Source organism: Lissotriton vulgaris, unplaced genomic scaffold (genome assembly GCF_964263255.1).
Source record: "Lissotriton vulgaris unplaced genomic scaffold, aLisVul1.2 SCAFFOLD_6103, whole genome shotgun sequence".
Classification (NCBI taxonomy): Eukaryota; Metazoa; Chordata; class Amphibia; order Caudata; family Salamandridae; genus Lissotriton; species Lissotriton vulgaris.
The window spans coordinates 36,176-48,457 of record NW_028244038.1 but is presented as its reverse complement, the minus strand read 5'-3'; the positions used below and the strand labels follow the sequence as shown (position 1 = coordinate 48,457).

The window sequence follows — 12,282 nt, the reverse complement described above, 5'->3', positions numbered from 1 at the left end:
GCTAAGGGTAAGAGAGCGGATTTCTTAATCATATGGGGAGCAAAAAGACCATCTAGTTTGTTCTGGGCATTACAAAGCAGTCAATCATTAGCCTCAAGAGAGGAAAAACCTCTTAACCTAGAAAGTGTATTTTCTAGTGTTTAGTGGCACGTACTTGTTCTGTAAGAACCGTCTGAATGGGATCAAGGAACTTTCTGGGGGAAAGTACGATATTCCAGGGAAAGAAGATTTTCTGCAACATCAATCTCATTCAGTGTAAGCTCGATACAATCTAGTGATTAGGTTCGGGAGGTAAACCTAGAAGCCCTTGAGATGTCTTCGCGAATTACAGAGCGACAGCCGCTAACATGGCGTATCCAGTGTATGACCTTGTTGGTCAGGGAATCATTATTTTCATGGCCCTTGCTTGGGTCATATTTGGGTACGTTAATCATGTAAATTTGGGGAGGAAAAAGGATATTAGACTGCGCTGGCAGTCGTGCGTTATGGTTTTGTGTAAAGCGCTGTGATGGGGGTGGTTCGGTGGGTCCAGTGACCAGTTGGTGTGCCAACTTTGGGGGTATACTACTGCAATTTGCATGTATTGGGCATGACTAGGGGCTATTGGGCGCTCGGTCCTGGAGGGTGCTGGAACCACTATATGGTTGAGGGGGCTAGCTTGCAAAAAGATGCCAACTTGGGAGCTTTACCTACAGTGGGTATCTCCCGCTCTGGATAAACCACCTGATGAGATGTAGAGTCAGTGGGTACAGGGCGAGAAGGACAGGAAGGGTCCTTATTCAATATCTGATTTACCAGGGAAGTAAGACCCTCAATCATGGTTCTCATATCCTTGACCTCTAGTCAGAGAGTATTACTGTGGCTAAGTATTTCTTGGGGAACATTGGTAGATCTACAATCTGGCTCTCGGTTTCATGTCTCGGGATGCTGTGTTTGATGAGGGGGGTGACACCTAGCCCCCGTTTCGGTGTCCTCCTCCAGCAACTCCACCAGTGGTAGAAACCTATTAGTGTACGGGATTTCCGACCCTGTCTTCTTTATGTCACTCCCAGATGACTTATTTGAGGATTGGCTATCGCTTCCAGCATCTAGGTTTCCCTCACCACCTATGTCTGGGCCCCCTTTTTAGGTCAAGCCTAGAGCAGCGCATGTGCTGCTCTAGGAAAACGACCTTTTGGAATTGCTGTGGACTTTTCACATGCTTGTGCGTGAGAAAAGGCCTACGGCTTGCGGTGGCGCGCAGTGTGCCATCTGTTTTGTGTCTGATTTCACACAGCGCACGCGCACCACTTGCAATAGACTCGCAACAGCAATGTCTGGTAAGTGAGACCTAAAATGGAAAGTGCCCCCTTCAAACATCTACAACTTTCACTTTTCTGTACTTTAAATCCATTAAAATTGTATATTTGAAGTGTAGGGATACATTGTAAGGGAGTATTTGGTTGATACCGATTTTTACTTTATTAGTGTTTTTTTATAGCGTACTAAATAAATAGCTGAACCTTTTGAAATGTAATTCACTAAAAGGGCAACCTGAGCCAGAGTCTCGGAAGAAAACAAACACAACAGGATAGTGCCTGAAGTGCTGATGTGGAAGAGGCTATCCGCAGCCTTCTGTGAATGGAAATGGGGCAGGACAGTGAGTCGGCGTTCATCCTCTGGTGGCCAATAATTTGTTTACTAATTTGCCCTTACCTATACGGGGATTATCCCTTTGGCTGGTGGAGGGTGATTTTTGTTTGCCCTTTCCTCCTGTCCTGCCTGCTGGATTGATAAACTTGGAAGTGATTGTCCGGGCATCATTAGGCCATCAAGTATTTCGGAGCTTCTTCCTCTGATGTTGCCCATGAGCCAAGAGCATGGAATGAGATCAGGCCCTGGTGGCAGCCAATGTGCTTCATTCCGTTCTCTTTTTAGCTAAAATTCTGGTGCCAGTCACATCCTTTGTTTTCTTTCTAGAGTTTGACTTAAGGTGTTTCTTATTCACTATTTTCAAAGTCAGTAGAGTGTGACAGAAAAAGTTGCTTCAAGCACGCCTTCACGGCTTCTTTGATCATCAGAGTAATATGCACCATTATGTTCAGGGTTATCTCATGTTGTTCCCTACTTAAATTAAAGTTTCAAACAGTGATGGGAAAAGGGAAATAAATGTAGGAGTTATCTTACTGGATCACTCCCGGTTTTGGGACTGACGCTGTTGGTTTTTAAACTATCCACTGGTACCCTGTCAACCATGACCTTTGAAACCATGTGTGCATGCGTTGCTCTAGGAAAACGACCTCATGGAATTGCTCTGGAAGCGTGTGAAAAGGCCTACGGCTTGCGGTTACGAGCAGCGGAGGCAGTATGCTATCTGTTTTGTGTCAGATTTCACACAAGCGCGTGCACCACTCACAGGACGCTGCCGCTTTTAAAAGTTCTGAGTTTGTTCCTGAAACTGATGCTTAAGGGGCGATCATTCTTACCCCGGTTTCACCCTTTCTTCCACCCTGTTCCTTAAACCTGCTCTTCTGTGTTCCTTATAATGTTCTATTATCTCTTCCCATCTCTTGTCCTTTATTCAAACTAAGCCCCCTCTCTCTCTAGTTCACACGTTTACTAATTAGACGCATTTGGTTTGAATTCACTGTAAATCGAGTCAAATGATTTGATTCAGTCACTGTGCCGCAGAAGGAGTCACACACCAGAGTTTGTATTCTGTAAGAACACAGTCAGTTCAGTAAATGAAATAAACCCAACAACACAGAGAATTGGTCACCCCATCCACCCGACGAGAGGCTGCGCACAATGCTCATGCAAGTGAAATGCATTCATTGCTGACATATTTAGCACTGAACCTCCCTGATTGGCTTTGGTACAATATTTATGTACATATGTGGTATCTGTAGAGCGCAAACCTACCCTAAAGGCAGCTGAGCACTATACACGGGCAAAGGTAAAGGAAAGTCCATGAGTGATCGGAGGGGTGTCAAGGTTCAGGGAACAGAAGTCTATTGTTACTGCATTGTGATGTAGTGTTATTTTTAAGGTGACTTGTGTTCTGCACTATGCTAAACTCGAGCAGAATTAAGGTTTTTGTCCCCAGATCCCGGGTGCATGGATGGATGGAGTCCGCTTTGGGGTATCACGATAATTACCACATAATTATATTCTACATAATTACACTGCACTAAATGCAACATACACTCCAAATAATAGCACTTAGTGCCACATGATTGCATGCCACATAATTACACGCCACCTAATTACACTTTACTGAATGCAACATACACTTCACACAATACCACTCAGTGCCACATAAGTATTTGCTACATAACTACACTGCACTCAATGCAACATACACTCCAAATACCACTCAGTGCCACATAATTACACGCCACATAATTACGCTCTACTCTATGCAACATAAATACACTCCACATAATACCTCTCAGTGCCATAATTACACGCCTCATACTTATACTCTACTCAATGCAACATTAATACACTCCACATAATACCACACAGTGCCACATACTTATATGCTACAAAATTAAATTGCACTCAATGCAACATGTGCTTCAAATAATACCACTCAGTGCCACATAATTACACACCACATAATTACACTACTGAATGCGACATGCACTCCAAACAATACCACTCAGTGCCACATAATTATATGCTACATAATTACACTGCACTCAATGCAACATACACTCCAATTAATGCCACAAAATTACACTCCACTGAATACAACGTACACTCCCCATAATACCACTCAGTGCCACATAATTGCACGCCCATAATTACACTACTCAATGTAACATAAATACACTCCACATACCACTCAGTACCACATAATTGCAAGCCACTTAATTGCACTCTACTCAATGCAACATAAATACACTCCACATATTACCACTCAGTGCCACATAATTACACGCCACATAATAACACTCTACTCAATGCAACATAAATACACTCCATATAATACCACTCAGTGCCACATAATTACACGACATAATAACACTCTACTCAATGCAACATAAATACACTCCATATTAATACCACTCAGTGCCAGATAATTACACACCATATAATTGCACTGTACTCAATGCATCATAAATACACTCCACATAAATGCACTCTATACCACATACCACCAATCAACATAAATGCACTCCACACCATGACACAATTTTACTAAGCATAATTTCACTCAACACCACAGTTCCAGGCCACACATTTCAACTCCACATTTCCAAAACACACTGCATAATTACACACCAAACAACATGTTTCAACTCCACAATCCACAACGTACCTCCAATCCACACCATATATTGTCACCACCTGAGCACTAATCATCATTCACCACCACCATTTTGTATCAGCGCACCACCTAATCATCACAGCAGTCTCCCTTGGAATCTGGCATCTGTTGATTCTGCCCTAGTGTCCGTCCGCTGCTCGTGTTCTAATTAAATTACTGTTTTCCAACCTACACTCCCCCGTTATTTATGTCCCGCTTTTTTTATAACCAACAAGAATGAGAACAGGCAGGAAAAAGTTGCCAGCAGTGCAATTACAAAAAAAATTATGTTAAAATCTTTTTTTATCAGGTTTTTCAGTTGTATATAATGTTGTCTTTGTTTGTATAAACGTAACAAAAATGCTTAATACTTTTTATTATAAGTTTTCAACAAAATTTACAGCAGCCACAATGCTCTACAACATAGCCAAAAGCTATGGCTAAACACATAAGGTCCCAAAGGCGAGGCCCATTGGCTATGCCAATGCTTGTTTTAGTGGGTTATGAAACATAGCTCGAATAGCTAATTGGCGGGTCGTACTAGGGTTGTTTAAACTAGCTGGTTGGGTAGAGCGTTGTGGGGATTTAGTATTTGCTACGTGGGTGGTTGTATCTGTCACTAATATGTCCTCGCACTTGCTAATGCAGGTCCTATCCAGTACACAATTACTCCCTCCATGTTTCTGTATCTTCCCAGCCTTTTTCCCTTTACTATCCCTCCCCGCCCCTCCCCCACTGCCCTCCATAGTTTTCCTTTTCCCTATGCTACCTCTATAGTGCAAGTTAAGTCTAAAGCAAGCTGTCTACACAATCAGTAATGAACAGGTCTCTGGGCCAGTTGACAATGAGAACCCTCAGGCCACCCTTATACCGGCCCCACAAACCCCTCAGGAGAGAGAGCGTAATTATTTAAAATCAAAGAGAGTAGTTTGGGCAATGCTGGGAGATAACCGCGGTAACAGTACCTTGACTAGTCCATGACAGTTCGTTAATGTCCAGCGAATCTGAGTAGGCAAGATGGCTAATGCCAGTGGAAAGGGGGGTAGCCCTGCCCTGCCTCTTCCTGGCAATGAGGCCAAGGATGGGACAGCCCTTGGCCCGGGCTTCTCCCGCGTGTGTCCCGGGGGAGAGGCAGCACTATAAGCGTGGTGACAACAAGCACCTCCCCCTCACCGCTGCGCCTGCGGTGAAAGCAAGGGATGCTGGGGCAGGCAGTCCTCACACTGAGGTTGAGCGCCTGAATGGGCTGATGGCGCTAGCGGCGTTTCCTACATGGACCCTGGGAGCTTGTGGTGTCCCTTGCTGGTGATAAGATAGCTTGCTCCCCTAGTGCCTGGCCTGTGTTATTGCATTGTTTGCATCAGATTCACCTAGTGCCTGGCCTGTGTTATTACATTGTTTGCATTAGATTCTCCTTGTGCCTGGCCTGTGTTATTGCATTGTTTGCGTCGGATTCACCTAATGCCTGGCCTGTGATATTGCATTGTTTGCGTTCCGTTTTCCTAGTGCCTGTCCTGTGTTATTGCATTGTTTGCCTCAGATTCACCTAGTGCCTGGCTTGTGTTACTTCATTGTTTGCATCAGAATCTCCTAGTGCCTGGCCTGTGTTATTATATTGTTTGCATCAGATGCTCCTTGTGCCTGGCCTGTGTTATTGCATTGTTTCCGTCGGGTTCTCCTAATGCCAGGCATATGATATTGCATAGTTTGCGCCGGATTTTACAGTGGTTGAATTAAACCTTGGAGCAGCACTTGTAGCGTGGACTCTTGGAGTCTTGTAGTATGTGTCAGATGCGGTAGAACTGTTTTAATGTTCTACGGAGCTCAGAAAATCCAGATTCTCCTTCATCTCAGAGCTCGAGCTCTGTGGCTTGACCAGTTGAACTCCAATAAAGAAGATGACCTAGACCAGTTCCACCTCTCCTGACCTTTGAACTGATCATTGAGGAATGAAGCCCTTGTCTGGAAGGAAGAGCTCCACAAGGCACAGCTGACAGAAGTCCCGCCTGGAAGGAAGATCCACACAAGGCGCAGTTGACAGAAGTCCTGCCTAGAAAGGAAGATCTGAACAAGGCACGGCTGACAGAAGTTCTGCCTGACTGTGACCTTAAAGCAGTGAGAGACCCACAAACCACAAAATCCTTCAAGACCAGCTAGCCACACTGGACACCATGTACATCAAATGCCTGATTTAGATTTCAGCGGATGCTTTATTCCATCACAAATGTCACAGGTATCCTGCCCGCCCCATTAAAAATGCATAACATCTTGTGGCAATTATAATAAGGCAGACAGGATATGTGTCACGTTTTGATTAGGCCTTTGTGTAGTTCACAAAGTTTTACCCTGCCGAACTCCACGAAGCGCCAGGAAAACTCTGCCGTACTCCGCTGACTTCCGCTAGTGGCAGAGTTATTTAAGCTGCGCTGCTCTCACTGATTTTTAGTGCCAGGAGTTTGTCCCGCACTGTAAAATCAGCACGAACAGCACTACCCTTCGTGTCAGAGGGCGCTGCTGCCTCTGCCTCTCTAATTGACATTCTAATCGAGTGGCAGCTTCATCAACGAGAATGACAGAGTTCTACCCTCGAGTGGTCGCAACCTGCCGTGACCTCCCGCAATGAGAACTATTACCAGCAGGAGGTCTAGCACGTTATATTTTCTCACAAGCGCTCGCCACCTTACCGTTGGTGCATCACGAGCTACGCCGGCAAAGTGGAATTCTTCACCAACTCCTAGTTTTGAGGCAATAATCTGTTGGAAAAACTCTAAACTAGGCCCTAAGTCGGCAATAAGTGTTGTAGAAGAAGTGAGATCCATGGCCTTGTGACTATCAGGCTATCTGACTTCTTATGAACCCCACAGAGTGAGAGAGCAGTCAGAGGGTAGTAGGGGGGTCGCAGGACAAGAAATTAGTAAACTTGAATATGAGAAATATGGAAAGGTAGAAATGTCACATCACCCGTAGATAACTGACACCTCCTTCCGCTCTGCCAAATGCCGATCCAGTCACAAAGTGGCATCCTGAACCCCAAACGGACAACATCATGCCAGATGCCATGTAATGGTGGAAAAGGGGGAAAAAGAGTAATATCAACACATCTGATGCGGGGATATGTCAGGTAAATTAGTGGTTGTGATGGATTCTCTATAAGTACTAAATGACTGATATAGTTGAATATTAAATTATATGAATCAATGTTTGTTTGCCTTATCTGCACTTATAATGTAAAGGACGGGCCTTACAGTGAACCCCTCGCTCTGTTTTACACAAAACCCCCCGAAGGAGCTGCATGTTACAGAACTTTATCTACTAATGACTTGCTTTTTAAAGTTGTCTTTCAGTGCCAGAACCGGGTGCTGTAAGCTGCACTAGTTTCAGGGAGATGGACAGATGTTATGGAGATAGGAAACCCCCTCAAATCACAATAATGTTCCAGTCTTCCAGGTTAGACGAAACCAAAAATGCTTGAACCAAGGGAGCTGTTGAAAGTGTCAAAGGTGACCTATGAACAGCAAGGTAAAGAGAGGAGTTGGTATTTGAGATGATCTTAAGTGAATAGGAAAGAAATGAGAAGTGTGTGAATGGAGTTACTTTCGTTGTATACTTCGCAAAGAGTTACTGGAAATTTTGCAGCCCGCCTGATCCATCTCTTTTTCTAAACTCTATTGTTGTTTGAATTAAATCTTGACCTTATGCATCTATCTTAAGCAAAACCTTAAGCACTTGGGTGCTCCGAGCACCCTTACTTTGCTAAGTTACTCTGTGAACACTATTAAATCACCTCGTTTTGTGACATTAATAAGATTTCACCTGATCACCAGAACATTTAGTTAAATATCTGTGTGTGATGAAATATTCCCTACTAAGTTTCAAAGGCAGTAAAGAAGAAGGGGGTGATTTACTAAGATTTTGCGTTGTGTGTGCGTCACAAAAGTGGCACAAAACAGTGCAAAATCTTTTTTTCCTAATTTTCTTTCCAGCAAATAAAGTAAAAGTAATGTGAAGCATCGCATTGCACTGATTCGCGTTACTTTGCACCATGGGGCCTGTCAAGGGTGGTGCATGGGCGTTCCCGTGCAACCACCCATTTTTTCTCACGCTAAACCCAATTTACCAAATACAGTAGATTGGGTTTAGCATGAGAAAACTGTCCTTCCTGTACAAAGCCTATGCTGGACTCACACACACAAACACCCTAGCGCTCTGGTGCTAAGGTGTGTGCATGGCACAGGGCTGCTGTAATCGGTGCCAGCGCAAGGGAAAGGGAAGGAGAGAGCCATATCTTTGAAAATATGGTGCTCTCCTGCTCCCTCCCTGTCACGCAGCGCAGCCTCGCAGGGGGAGGCCTGCGCCGCATTGCGTGAAGATTTGGTAAATCTCCCCAGAAATTTCGTTTACAACCAGTTAAATATTTTGAATTCTCATTCCATTTTGTTTCAATTTAGTAATTTTAAATATCTTTACATCCAACAGAAAACAAGCCTTGAATGTATGAATTGACCATCAATAATGAAGTGAATGCTGTAAATCTTCAATAATAGCAGAAATATTGAGCTACAATATTCAGGAAAACATCAGTGCAGTCGGCGACAGAGGAGCCTGCACACAAACTGACAGATCCCGGATGCAGCATCAAGGGCAGTTCAGTGATTGTAAGAGTCTGAGCTGTGCACCTCCACGCCAAAAGACAAATAAATGACCTTAGGAAAATTAAGGCAACAACAATAACAAACCACCTCCTGTTTAAACAAGTGTCAAATACTAACTTTGATCAATGTATCGGTATGATGTGAATACCGCAGTGCTCTGTTTTCTAAAATGAAGACAAGCCATCATTCCGTGCTCTAGGAGAATTGTAAGCTCTTTCTGGCCAAACCACAGTAACAAGCGAAAAGCACAACAGAGCGGAGCCAGACAACTGACGGGCAATGGAAAGAGGAGCTCTTCTATCTACAATACAACAGACTGTCCCAATTTGCACCGGCCAGAAGGAAGATACATCTTTACCTGCAAGCGGGGACAGCCATAATCCAATCTAAAGGCACAATCCCCTACAAAGAGACATTCTACGTATTAGGTGTGTGGCAAATGTTTGGTGGCTATTGTATTTTATTGTTAAAACAGAATTCAAACTTGCAAAATACTGCACACATATAAAGTGTGTGAGAAAAACACAAGTGCTTTAACAGCCATGTTGGCCCATCAGGAAATACAGTCATGGGATGTAGATGAATATATTCCCGACCCACAGACACTAACTAAGAAAGAAGAATCATACACCTGCAGCAAGAGCTTTAGTTTGTCATCACAACTCAAGCTTCATCAGCACATGTACACAGGACAAAAACCATTCAAGTGCAGTGAATGTGTAAAGTGCTTTAGTCAGTTATCACACCTTCAAAGACATAATCAAACACACACAGGGAAAAAGTCATTTAAATGCAGTGAATGTGTGAAGTGCTTTAGTCGATTATCAAAGCTACAAAGTCATCAGCGAACACACACGGGGGGAAAAACCCTATCATTGTAGTGAATGTGACAGTAGTTTTAGTTACTTTTCAGCATTAAGGATTCATCAGCGAAGGCACACAGGAGATAAACCATTCAAGTGCAGTGAATGTGTCAAGAGCTTTAGTCGGTTATCAAACCTCCAAACACATCAGCAAACACACACAAGGGAAAAGCCATTCAAGTGCAGTGAATGTGTGAAGAGCTTTAGTCAATTATCAAACCTACGAAGACATCAACAAACACACACAAGGGAAAAACCATTCAAGTGCAGTGAATGTGCAAAGTGTTTTACTTTCTCGTCACACCTACAAAGCCATCTGTGGAACCACATAGGAGAAAAGAAATTCAAGTGCAGTGAATGTGCAAAGTGCTTCAGTAAGTCATCACACCTACAAAATCATCTGCGGACACACACAGGAGAAAAGCCATTTAAATGCAGTGAATGTGGGAAGAGCTTTAGTCGATTAGATCACCTACAAAGACATCAGCGAACACACTCTGAGGAAAAACCATACCAGTGCAGTGAATGTGGGATGAGCTGTAATCGATTAGAAAATCTACAAACACATCAGCGAACACACACAGGGGAAAAACCATACCATTGCAATGAATGTGAAAGCATTTTTAGTCGTTACTCAACATTAAGGATTCATCAGCGAACACACACAGGGGAAAATCCATTCAAGTGCAGTGAATGTGCAAAGTGCTTTAGTCGGTTATCAGACCTAAAAAGTCATCAGCGAACACACACAGGGGAAAAACCCTATCATTGTAGTGAATGTGACAGTAGTTTTCACAGCTCTTCAGTATTAAGGTATCATCAGCGAACTCACACAGGAGAAAAACCATTCAAGTGCAATGCATGTCTAAAGAGCTTTAGTAAATTATCAGTACTACAAGGTCATCAGCGAACACACACAGGGGAGAAACCATTCAAGTGCAGTGAATGTGCAAAGTGCTTTATTCGGTTATCAGACCTAAAAAGTCATCAGCGAACACACACGGGGGAAAAACCCTATAATTGTACTGAATGTGACCGTAGTTTTCACGTCTCTTCAGCATTAAGGTATCATGAGCGAACTCACACAGGAGAAAAACCATTCAAGTGCAATGAATGTCTAAAGAGCTTTAGTAAATTATCAGTACTTCAAGGTCATCAGCGAACTCACACAGGGGAGAAACCATTCAACTGCAGTGAATGTGGGAAGAGCTTTAGTCACTTATCAAACCTCCAAACACATCAGCGAACACACACAGGGGAGAAACCCTATCATTGTAGTGAATGTGACAGTAGTTTTCGCGGCTCTTCAGCATTAAGGATTCATCAGCGAACTCACACAGGAGAAAAACCATTCAAGTGCAATGAATGTGTCAAGAGCTTTAGTCAATCATCAGTGCTACAAAGACATCAGCGAACACACACAGGGGAAAAACTTTTCAATTGCAGTGAATGTGGGAAGAGTTTTAGTCACTTATCAAACCTTCAAACACATCAGCGAACACACACAGGGGAGAAACCCTATCATTGTAGTGAATGTGACAGTAGTTTTCATGGCTCTTCAGCACTAAGGTATCATCAGCGAACTCACACAGGAAAAAAAACATTACAGTGCAGTGAATGTCCAAAGAGCTTTAGCCGATTGTCACATCTACAAAGCCATCAGCGAACACACACAGGGGAAAAACCCTATCATTGTAGTGAATGTGACAGTAGTTTTCGCAGCTCTTCAGCATTACGGTATCATCAGCGAACACACACAGGGGAAAAACCCTATCATTGTAGTGAATGTGGCAGTAGTTTTCGCAGCTCTTCAGCATTAAGGTATCATCAGCTAACTCACGCAGGAGAAAAACCATTCAAGTGCAATGAATGTCTAAAGAGCTTTAGTCAATTATCAGTGCTACAAAATCATCAGCGAACACACACGGGAAAAACCCTAACACTGTAGTGAATGTGACAGTACTTTTCGCGGCTCTTCAGCATTAAGGATTCATCAGAGAACTCACACAGGGGAAAAACCATTCAACTGCATTGAATGTGGGAAGAGCTTTAGTCACTTATCAAGCCTCCAAACACATCAGCTAACACACACAGGGGGAAAACCCTATCATTGTAGTGAATGCGAAAGTAGTTTTCGCGACTCTTCAGTATTAAGGATTCATCAGCGAACACACACAGGAGAAAAACCATTGAAGTGCTGTGAATGTGCAAAGTGCTTTAGTCAGTTATCACACCTTCAAAGTCATCAGCGAACACACACTTGGGAAAAACTATTCAACGGCAGTAAATGTAGGAAGAGCTTTAGTCACTTATCAAACCTCCAAACACATCAGCGAACACAGAGACTCTGGAAACAACTTAAGAACATCAAAATAATATTGACCCATCTGAGGACAAAGACAAGAGCAGAACAGTGCAGTTATTGTGAGAGGAATGAATTACGGAAAAAAATTAAATTCAAATTATGTGGGAC

At 43.2% G+C, this 12,282-nt stretch overlaps 1 pseudogene; it reads left to right on the top strand.

Annotated features, from left to right (window-relative positions):
* The first annotated feature begins 8,991 nt into the window (after positions 1-8,991).
* On the top strand, positions 8,992-11,696 carry LOC147668175 (uncharacterized; annotated as a pseudogene).
* The last annotated feature ends 586 nt before the right edge of the window (positions 11,697-12,282 follow it).